At 39.6% G+C, this 11664-nt stretch overlaps 1 pseudogene; it reads right to left on the bottom strand.

The window, feature by feature from the left end:
- Positions 1–9703, bottom strand: part of LOC103587118 — a 27679-nt pseudogene extending 17976 nt beyond the window's left edge.
- Between the last annotated feature and the right edge of the window lie 1961 nt (positions 9704–11664).

Raw genomic sequence — 11664 nt, 5'->3', positions numbered from 1 at the left:
CCTCGCTCAGCCAGTGAGCGGGAACCGGTCTGTATGTGGGATCCGAACCCTCGGGCGGGAGCACTGCCGCGCTTCCCAAGCGGCGCACTTATCCAGTGCGCCACCGGGCTGGCCCATACTCTTGACATTTTGATATATTTCCTTCTAGTCTTCTGTCTAGGTAGCCAGGTACAGTTTTTGAACTTTCCATGTGATAGTATCAATATCTTTCGCTTGTGCACATAGCTGATATCTTTGTTCTCTAGACAGCTGACTTTTCCAAATAAACTTGTGCTGCTCTTAAATGCTTGACTGGCTGATCTAGCCCAAGTCCACCACCAGCACACAAGTCTTGGATTAACTGATTTTTTTTTTTTTTTTTTTTAGATTTCAACCTTTACTTCCTCTTTTCCTCTAAACAGAGACTAAATATAAACTCGAAAAGACACAATTGTTTGTATCAGAAACAGGACTGAAACATTCTTTAAAAAGACACATTTCAACAATATAATTTGAAATTTTATAGGCTAAAGTATAACATGAAATAGTTTAAAATTAGGCAAGAGCTACAGAGATCTGATAATCCTGTGGTTTTTAGACTTGTTTAAGCTATGACACTCCCTTTTGTTTTCCCCAAAGAAAATCTCATCGAATCTCGGCCAGAATAGTGGTCCTAAGACTGTTTCAAAGATTGTTTGGGTATAGTATTATTTGAAAGCCTCTTTATATGAGAAAACTATTGGTGACAGGTTCAGTGGTTTTTGTTTGTTTGTTTGTTTTGTTCTGACTCATCATGTGCTCAAACAAACGTTTATACGTGTTTGTATGTGATTAAGATTTACATAGAATTAGGATGACCATATCATTTTTATTTAAACTGGGACACTTTTGAGAATGATAGGGGGTACTAATAAATATTAAACTGAGAAACAGGTGTGAACCAGGACTGTCCCTGGTCAACCTGGAAGTATGGTCACACTACATAGACTCTGTGTTTTCTCACCTCGGGCTTGACAGTGACAGTGAAGTAGTTTGACTAGCAGACTAGTCACTCTGTTTTGAGTCAGCTCTACACTGAAGCAGGTATCACAAAGATTGTTTTATGACCTTGCACAAGTCCAGAGTTGGAAATGGCGTGCATCTCACACATCAGTCTGATCAGTTGGTTAGGGGTTGCAGGAGCAATCTGGTAGAAGCATTCTGACTCTTGCAATTGAGGATGGGGGAAGTGTGATGATTGATTATCAGTGTTTGCTATGGGCATAAGACAAGGGAGAGGTGGTACATGTTGTAATTAGTTAACCCTCTGGCAAGTCAAATTAACCTCTGTGGGCTTCAGGATCCTCTTTGTAAAATGAAGAGGTTGGACTGGATGCCTTCACGGAGCCTTAACTCTGTCTTCTTCCTTCTGTGGCTCAGTCCCTTTAATGGAGGGGAGTGATCTTCACATGGTTCCGATCGTGTTATAGTCTTTCCTACAAATGTGTCTATGAAGGGTGTATTTACAGCTGTGTAATTTGGCTCTCCAGGTAACAAAGTCAAACAGTTAACCTCAGGTTCTAGAAGCTGATGTTAATGTCAATGATTTAGAAACTGACTCCCATTCTTCCCCCTACTTCCGTTATACATAATACAAGATTATCCATTTTATAGATTATCCATTCTATACATTATTTCTTTATGACCCTTTTACCAGTATCTTATTTGCCTTTGGCTGCTTTCAGAGGTTGGGAGAGCAAGTATTTTCTCTTATTAGTGGTCATGTTTGTAAAAAAGTTGGTAGCCCTAAGGTTGAAATTAATGGTTAATGAGTCTAGTTTTTAGTTGCTATTCATAATTTTTAAGAATTCTTTCACTCGCCTCCCTTTTTGAAAACAGAATTTGTCTGGTACTCTATTAATTGAGCTAAGCAAATAAGAAGTGTAGAGTCTACTCTTGGGCTGTTTTAGGCTTTGCTAAGCCAGTGCTTGCTCGTGTTTCTTGGTTTTCATGTGCCTAGGATCCCTTCACCCCAGACAGTCTTAAGCTTCCCAGTATAACTTTCTAAAGTGTCTTCAATACCGGGAGACCATTTTGCCCCCAAGGGAGCTTCCAGAGTTCCTATTAACATTAAAGAGATTTGTTGAAACATCTGTTTAAGGCCAAGACATGGACATTTAATCACAGTTCTAACCTGTCTCTAAAAGTTTCAATATTAAATTTTTTTTGTTTTGCTTTAGTTTATTTTAAAAATAACATTAGATTGGGAATCAGGAGACCCGGATTCTACTCATGGTTCTTCTAATAGTTGTATGGCTTTGAGCAAGTCTTGGCCTTATCTTCTTTGTCAATAAAATGGGGGTGGGTGGATAGAGAATTCTTTCAAGCACTAACATTCTAAGAAAGCTGCCCACATATCTCAGTGTCAGTCTCTTCTCAGTTTATGGAATCTGGTTTCAAAAAGTATCTGCCTTCTGTGAACTTCGGATTCTTTCCTCTGTGTGATGGTAGCAGCTTTAGGGTCTCCTAGGTCTGATATACACATCTGAGTTCTCTGAGGGGCATGAGTTCTTTCCCCACGAAGGTCATCTTCTGGGATCTCCGGGAGCCTGGTTGTGGGACAAAGAACCCCCGGGGCTGTTCTCAGTGTGCTCCTTTGAGAATCCTCTTGAACTTCTTGCAGAGGAGGGGAGCAACCCTTGCAGGCCTGGTGATTGTCTCTCATGAGCTGTGGTGGGCTGGGGCCCACCTTAACCTGCCTCAGAGGTGCTGCTTTAGCAAATGCCCTGGGTTCTCCCAGGCAAAATCCTGTGCAATTGAACTTCCCAATAACATCTGGGTCTAACAAGTCTATTTCTCAAGTGTTGGCCCAGAGATTGGGTGCAGTTGACATGGTAACCACAAACTTCCTCAAGCAGGGAAGATAATTCCTACGTGCAATTACCAGCCTCTCTGTGTGTTGATTGGGTTTAGTCTCTGTGGAGGAAGCTTGTTTTGGTATCTAAGACTGGCAAGATGAAGAGAAAGATAGGAAAGTAAGCACAGGAGAAGTGTAAAGACAGAAGGCCAGGCAGAAATTCAGGTTAGCCGGGGCAAATCAACTAATCAATTATTGTTAAATAATGGCCTCCAAAAGTGGAGGGGAGGAACAAGATGATTTATTGTTTGAGTTTGGGAAAGAAAATATTAAAGTTTCTTTTAAAAAATCATTCCTTTAAACTTTTATTTTTTGGTATTTTTAGTACATATTATATACTAGTACTATATAATCCTTTTGGCTCTACTTTCTACTTTTTGCCTCCTGTCCAAACCACTACCTGGATCATTACAGCAGCCTTCTGACTGGTCTTCCCCCGTCTGACCTTGGAACTCACACTCCACCCTCAACATAGCTATCAGAGTGATGATAGATCATGTCGCATCTCTGCTCAAAACCCTCCACTCATGCACAGAGAAAAAGCTAGGGTCATCAGAGTGACCCACTGGGCCCTTTCACTCAGCCCCCTCCACTCACCTGTCCGGCCTTATTTCCTCTCGTTCTCTCCCTGGCTGCTCAGCTGCAGCCACACTGGCCTCCTCTCTGTTTAGTGAACAAGCCAGATAGACTCCTGCCTCGGGACCCTGACTCCTGCCTCGGGACCCTGGCTGTTGCTGCCCCTGTGAAGCTCTTCCCCAGGTCTTCACTCAGACGTTACCTTCTGACCACTCATTTAAAATGCCCACCCACATTTTCTGTCACCTTCTTAAATTTTTTCCCCATCATGCCTATCCATGATACTATATATTTACCACCCCCCACTTTTTTTTAAATAAAAAACTTATGTGTGGAAGAGATACAGATAACAGGGCAAAGATTTTTTTGTTAGCTAGGTTCACTTACTGCTGTATCTTCAGCACTTAGAACAGTGTAAGGCACATAGTAAATACTCAAAATATTTAAGTGAGTGAAATAAATGTATGTGTGTATATACAAGGGTACTTCAAAAAGCTTGTGGAAAGATAGAATTAAAAGATAATATGAAATCTTTCCATGAACTTTTTGAAGTACCTTCGTACTCGTATGTACATGCTGAAATATTTTGTGGACAAACATATCCTGAAGTAGCAAGGACTTCATTGAGAGAGCAAGGATGGTTTTTGTGGTACAGGACCTTAAAGAAATAATGTAGTAGGTCTGAAGATGGCCTATTTTAAACGTTATAAATATTTTTTTCTGGATAAAAAATTACTTTACAAAATCCAGACTATGAGAAACCTACAGGAGAAAAAATGACCCTATTTCTTTAAAAAAAAAATCAATTGTAAGAAAAAGATGGAGAGGAATTATAAATACATAGATTAAAAGAAAATTAAGATACATATAAACTAATTGTAGTGAGTAGATTTGGATTCTGATTTAAACTTAGAAAAAACACTTCTGTGAAATCATTGGAGAAATTTGAATACTGACTGAATATTTGATGATTTAAAGTGTGTATATGGTACTGTGGTTATGTTTTAAAAGAGAGTCGTCTTATAACATAGGAAACAAAACCACAAAATTTAGCATTTGCCTGGGGCATTGAACTATTTGTGACTCACTCTTTTTGGAAGCTATTTCTCTTTACTTTTACTTCTTCTTGCTCCCTTTTTGCCCCTCTAAAGCCCTCTACTCTCACTTGATAGAATGTCTTCAGTATAGTTATTAGAAATCCTTTTTGATAGTTTGTCAACAAACTAACAGCACATAATTCTGCTAGTTTTGCTGCTCAAAGAAACGTGTATGCTGAGTTAATTGTGAGGTCCACACAGTTATTGACTTAGTTTAAGTGGCATTGTAACTGAAGTCATATATTTGAGCATCTGTCTTAGAATCCCATTTGTGTGCTTTTAGGAAGACCTGGATTTGGCTTGTCTTATAAAATATTTCAGTATAAGATATTTGCAGGGGGGTTTAGATATTAAAGTTTCCCCAAATCACTTTGTTACACTGGCTTTTAAACTACATGTCTTTTTAAACTGTGTAGTTTTAGAAAGAAGCAAGAAGTTAGTTATGGTTCTCAGTTTTAATGACCCTGGCTGCCATGCCTCTCTTCTTACCTGAACAGGAAGTGGATGTTGGTTGTTGACTTCAATGGGTTCAGTGTTGCTTTAGGCATGCTGAAATATCTTTGTTTATTTCTACAAGTGTGAAAAATCCTTCCATGTCCTTCTTAATGGAGTCTGTAATAATAGACCATAAGCTTAACAAATGGCTAACTGCAACTTGAGTAAATGATATTTTCAGGAGTAATTTAGAAGCCAAGTGACTAAGGGTTTAGGTACTTTGGAGCATTAGTATAATTGTATCTTAGGACCCAAGAGGTGAGTATTGTTGCTAATGCCCCATTTCTTAGCAGCCAAGAAGAAACAACCTTCTTTTAAGGAGGTCTGCATCTTATTTTTGGCAGCTGGCTGGTGTGATAAGGAGTTCTGCTTTTTAGCAAAGAGTCTTATGTCAAGGTTCCAGGATACTGTATTATTGTATATATGTTTTAAAATATTGTGGCATCTCACTGAACAATTTCAAAAAATATTAAATGGGAGTGGTATAGCTAAGAGAATACTGAACTCGATGTCTGGAGACCTGGGCTGTAGGCACAGCTTAGCTCCTAGCTAGCTGTATCAGTCTTCCTGTGACACAACTTTCCTCAATTGTAAAACGGGTATAGTAATACTTGCTTTATTGGGAAGTTGTGACAATCAAGTGAGAAAAATCTTTGTACAGCAAGTGGCCTTTGGGTGGCACTCAATAAATTGGCCCTGAATCTTGTGCTGGTTCCATATTTGTCAAATTAAAGAGGCCAAGTACTCTAGGGTCCATTTCAGCTTTCTGAGAATATGATGTTAGTTATTTTTTGTTGTAAATTTATGACATTTTATTTGAGTTTCTTTCTCTCTAACTTAAACAACATTGGTAGGAAGAGTTTCTGTTTGTTTTATTTTTGTATGAAATCTTTTCACTTAGTTTGGATCGTAGCGTTTTGTTTCCTACAACTTTAGGAAGTGCATTTTTCTTTCCTTTTGGTTTTATCAAATCAAATGACTTAGTTTATTTGACTGAATAATCTTATATTTAGATAGATCTAGGAGGAAAGTGGGTATTGAAAAGATTCTGAGGTTGCAGTCATTCTTAGTTTAAGTTGTCAAAAAGAACTTTGAAAATCATAAGAATGCCACTTCCTCTTCAAAGAAGTGTAAAACTGTCTTTTTGAGGAAGTGTGCAAAAACACAATAGTTGATAGAACAATCTTCATAAAAAAAATCATCATGACAGAATGTCCAAAAAGCACTGGTGTAAAATTTCAAGGCTTGAATGAATATGGAATAGGGTAGAAGACAATAAACTTCTCTGAAAAAAAAAATGTGATTAAAAAAGTCACTTTAATTTGGGGTCTTTTTTTTTTCACTTAAAACTACAGAATGCAAAAGAGGAGGTAAGTTAAACATCATTGGATATGTGCATGCATTTTAATCCTAAAAACTTATTTCAGTTTGAAGTGATATCCAGTTGAAGTGTAGGGCAAAATAAAAAGGCTCACAGGAAAACGAAGATGAGAGTCGGTACAAAAAGGAAAAGATGGAATAAAGAAAGAAAAATAGGAGGAGAAAAATATTTTTAAAAAGAGGGAAGGAATTAGGGATGGGAAGGAGGTTGAGTCTGTTTCTGAGGTGAGTGTTAGAGATGCTCCTGAACTTCGGGCTACACTGGCCGTCACCTGCTGTACTCTGCTCTTTGAAATAATTGACGATGATCACTGCTCTTCAGCCACATTGACATTTATTTTTTGGAGTTCTAGGACTGGCATAATCAAAGTGGGGGTTGTTACTTAAGCTGCAAAAGAAATAACCAGAGGTATGTAGCTCAGAAGGCTGAAAAGAATTAGGCTGATGGGTTATCTGGCCCATCAGAGGGGCCATGTGGCTGGTATGGGACTTTCAGATTAAGTGTAGTGACCGGCAGGTAATAAATCATTTTACACAGTGGAAAGGCAAGCTGTGGGGGCTCCTATGACAAGTAGCTAGGTCCCTGTGACACCTCTCGTTTTAAGTACCCTATTGCCTGTACTGGTGAGTTGAACTCAAGAAGAACTTTTTTATTTTCATCACTGCTTTACTTTTTGATTAGCCTTTCCAGAGACTGAATAGTATTTTTCTTAACTCCATTCCTACCATGAATTGGCTGGGAGACCCTGGCCAGTCATTACACCTCTCTGGGCCTCAGTTTCCTCTAAGAAACGAGGACATTGTTTCAGATAAACTTGCAGCTGCTCCAGTCTTCTATAGTTCTAACCCAGGGGTTGGCAGACCACTGTTCACAGGCCGAATCTGGTGTGCCACCTGCTTTTAAATGGCCATGGGCTTAGAATAGTTTTTACATTATTAAATGGTTGAAAAGGATGAAAATAATAATGTTTTGCAACACACGAAAATTAAATGAAATTTAAATTTCAGTGTCCATAAATAATGTTGTATTGGAACCCGGTCTCCCTCATTTGTTTACATTTGTCTGTGGCTGCTTTCATGCCGCAACAGCAGAACTGAGTAGTTGCAACAGAGACTTTCGGGCTGGCAAAGCTGAAAATATTTACTACCCAGCCCATTACAGAGAAAGTTTGCCAACCCCAGTTCTAACCCACGGGCAGACTTGGGGCTATACTCTTCAGAAACTGAGCGCTACACTCTTACAGTCTTGGAATTACTTAAGCTGCACTTTGATCTAGATTTAATTAGATTAAGATGGGAATTCTTGCTTTTATTATTTTCTCCAGGAGAAAGTAGACACTTAGTTAGCTTTCTTGGTATGCTTTTAATTAAAAAAAAAAAATCCCCTTTAAGACAATAGTTTATTTATACTCAGACTTTTTTTTTTCACCCTCTAGGAATCACTGTAGAGAAGGAAGCCATATGTTTATATTTTAAATCACTTGCCTTTTAAATTGGATTTTTAAACTCCAGATGTGGACTCAGAAGCAGTTAATATGTAGTTTTGATACAGCCAAAGAGCCAAGATGGGGGAGGAGATCTTTACCTTTAATATTTGAGAGCAAAACAGAAATCTTAGTATTTACTGTTCCCCATTTATCATGTGCTATAAATACTATTTTTAGTTTTTTTGAGTAGAGATTCTAGGTTAATATTAGTATGGAAATGGCTTTAATTTCACAGACAGCTAACTTTAGATCAGCACATTTTAAAGGTACAATTAAATATTACAAGTGGAAATTATAAAATTTAAAAATAAATATTAATACTGTCTACTTATCTAATGTTTCTTGTTATTCTAGAAGATTCTCTCTGAAGCTAAGTCTGGTAATTTCTGTTTGAGTTATGAGTTCGGGTGAGTGTCTGTGTGTGCGGGTGTGTGTGGGTGTCTGTGTGTGTGGGTGGGTGTGTGTGTGTGGGTGGGTGTGTGTGTGTGGTTTCCAGTGTTCATTTCATTATCATTATAAAGAGAATCTGCCTCCTGCTGTTGTACTTCCAGAGTCATTTGAGTTGTTATGAAACTCCTCGTAGGACTGGAGTTCTTTGATTTTGGAAGAAGATGGGCACCTTGAACTGGTTAGTGAGGGGTAGAAGGGAGGCCAATCAACACATGTCTTCTTTCATTCTCAAAGTTAGCTTCATATTTCTCTTCTGATCCTCCAGAGAAAGAATTAAGACTGAAGATACTTGCTTATAAAGAAGATTTATAAAGAAATTAATGTAGCGTATGACTTTAGAAACTGTTGACAGCGATTCAGTACCTAAGCTCTCCGGGGACCTCCAGTGTTTTCTGAATAGTATCCTAAATCATCTGGGGTAGACAGGTGGCACCACTAGAATCCTCCATTTTTCATAGGGAAAAACTGAGGCCAGTGGTTATTACTGGGCTTGGTGATTCTTAGTGGAGGTAGAGCTTTTGTCTTTTTCTGGCCCAGTCTGAGGTGCATTTCATTTGCCTGTCCTGTTCTTAAACAGCTCTTATAAAATCACGTGTTATTTCTACAGTTATATTTAGGATACGGCCTGAAACACTGTGTAAACACCCCGTGATAGAATACTGAAGGCTGCTGCCTGGGTAATTACTATGTGGTTCTACTATCAGATCATCTGCATTATCCAGATTAGAATGTATCACCCACTTCTAAGTTGGTCTAGAAGAGGGAGCCCATTGTGTGCAGGGTCAGAAGGATATTGCCTCATCGTTCCCCTTTGGGTGAAGATCTCTGTGAGATACACAAGACTGTGGAACTTCATTCTTATTTGAAAACACTTGTAACTGGTTATAGTCCTGAAATAAATACTAAGGCTTTTCCATGCTCTCACCCCCCAAATACCTCCATAATGTGCTTTGTTTCCTTTTTAGAATTTCATGAAAAATATCTAGAACTGGCCATCCGAAGGGAATATTTGTCACAGAACTGCCTAATCTTTAGATGTGCCTAAGTGCTGATGTGTTTAATGAGCACTTTCGTTTTCTTTCTTACATGGCAGGGGGCAAATTTCTTTGTTGAGCCTCTCACTTCTGGTTTTAGTTCATTTTTAGCCCCTTGATTTGTGTGTGACTTGGGAGGGTTGGAGCTAAGCTGTTTGCTTGCTCTTCACTTCTGGGGGAAAATATTTGCACCCCCACTTTTTTGTCTGTTGGGCTCTGGTTAAACTGGTAGTGGATGAGCAGTAACTGTTGAATGAATGAATGATCTAGTGCCATTCTCTGCTGCTGTGTTTTCTTCTTCTCTACCATCCTTCGCAGTTCTTTTATTTATCTTCTTTTCCTCCTCCTGGGATCTTTACCATGAAGAGAGGATGGCCAGAAAGTGATTAATTTTTTTGTTATATAAATAGCCCTAATAAAAGGATTCATGGTAGAAATTATTGCAAATTTTTTTGGTGGATTTTTTTCTTGGTGCCTTTTTTTTTTGTCTTTTTTCGTGTCCGGCAACGGATCACAACCCTCAGTGTCGCGCCCGTACCAGACCGGGACCGGCAACGGGATCACAACCCTCAGTGTCGTGCCCGTACCGGACCGGGACAGCAACGGGATCGCAACCCTCAGTGTCGCGCCCACACCTCGCCCAGCCAGTGAGCGGGAACCGGTCTGTATGTGGGATCCGAACCCTCGGCAGGAGCGCCGCCGCGCTCCCAAGCGGCACACTGTAGCAGTGCGCCACCGGGCCGGCCCTCTTGGTGCCTTATTGAATATGGACAATCAAGAACTTATGGCTGATGGCTTAGTGGGTCATGACACGAACAGAACTGAAACAGCCTCACCCCCCCACCCCCAACTAGTTAAGGAAATAGTACAGGAGGAAATGTTTTACTCATCAGTGTTTGTAGTCTGAGGATTTTAGACTGGCTTTAACTGGGACAGCTCTTTAAAGACTTACACAGGAAGTCCCTGTTCACATGGGCTCTTGGTTTAAAGCCTCTAGCTTAGGCGGGCCCAAAAGAGGCAGAGTGTGATTCCCACCGCTGCTCCTAGGTGGACGGAGAGGAGGGCTATGCAGGGCCATCTAATGATGCTCAAGAGCAGCTCACTGCAACATTTGTACCCCCGAACACCACCTCCAGGAGATTTTTTACAAACGGTGTATCCCCTTGAACATTTTTTAGGTTGACATCTGAAGTTTTTCATCATAAAGTTAGAAAGATACAAAGGGTATAATTCCTGGCATAATGTAAATATTGATTTTGAAAGTGAAAATGTTATATCACTGTTTAAAATGTATTGAATGGAATTTAAACACTATTGTGATTCGACCTGCCTCACCATCACTTAGAAAATGCATCAGCAAGCACTTCTTTGATAGCTGGAAATTTTGCATTCTTCCTTTTTCTCCTCAAACTTATACTTCCATTCCACTTCCTGATACAGAATTTTATCCAAATGTAATACATTAAAAAAAACAGATTTTCCTATGATACTTTGCAATAAAAGTTATGATAAGGTGCTAAGAGTTAAATTAATTTCTACATTGAGTTTATCTTTATAATGATTATTAACAATATATCAAAACATAAATATGTCACAAAATTTAATACATTATTAATAAAGCATGCAACGTAAAGCATTCTTATTTGAAATGCATTTCTGGATCTGTCGATGGGGCTTTATTTATTTATTTATTTTTAATTATTTCATGTATTTGTGGAACTAATACATATTTTTGAGAACATACAGGGAGTGTTAATTAAAGGAAGTTCTCCTGACTTTGGCCGTCTTGATTCTGAATCAGCCCTTTCTCTGGCAACAGGACCTTTTCACACCATGGGAGTGGTTCCCTTGGTCAGAACTAGAATGGGTGAGGCTTAAGTCTCCCTTCTGTCAGGTGGGAGATGGAAGATGGTGAAGAGGGACGTGTGAGAGGAGCGGCAGAGTGACCCCACCATGTGCACATGTGGGAAAGCATACAGATGGAAGCTGAGGTCCCGCAGCGGGACTCCCACAAGCAATCCATGCCCATGAACCTCTTAGAAAATCTTCTTGTGCTCCAGTGTACAAGGTCCCCAGAACAGGAGCCCTGGAAGAGCTGATGTCATCAAGGGGGGCAGCCCGCATTCCCATGTCCCCTGGAGTTCCATCAGTGGGCCATGTATGGGTCACCGGATGACCTCCTGTGAGAATAACAGACACATTAGGCAGCTCTCATAGGCAATGCAGTTCACCTTTGGATGCCTGTACTCACAATTTTGAAAAACCAGGCT

Source organism: Galeopterus variegatus, unplaced genomic scaffold (assembly GCF_000696425.1).
Source record: "Galeopterus variegatus unplaced genomic scaffold, G_variegatus-3.0.2 Scaffold420, whole genome shotgun sequence".
In the NCBI taxonomy this organism is placed as follows: Eukaryota; Metazoa; Chordata; class Mammalia; order Dermoptera; family Cynocephalidae; genus Galeopterus; species Galeopterus variegatus.
This window is presented reverse-complemented; position numbering and strand designations above follow the sequence as displayed.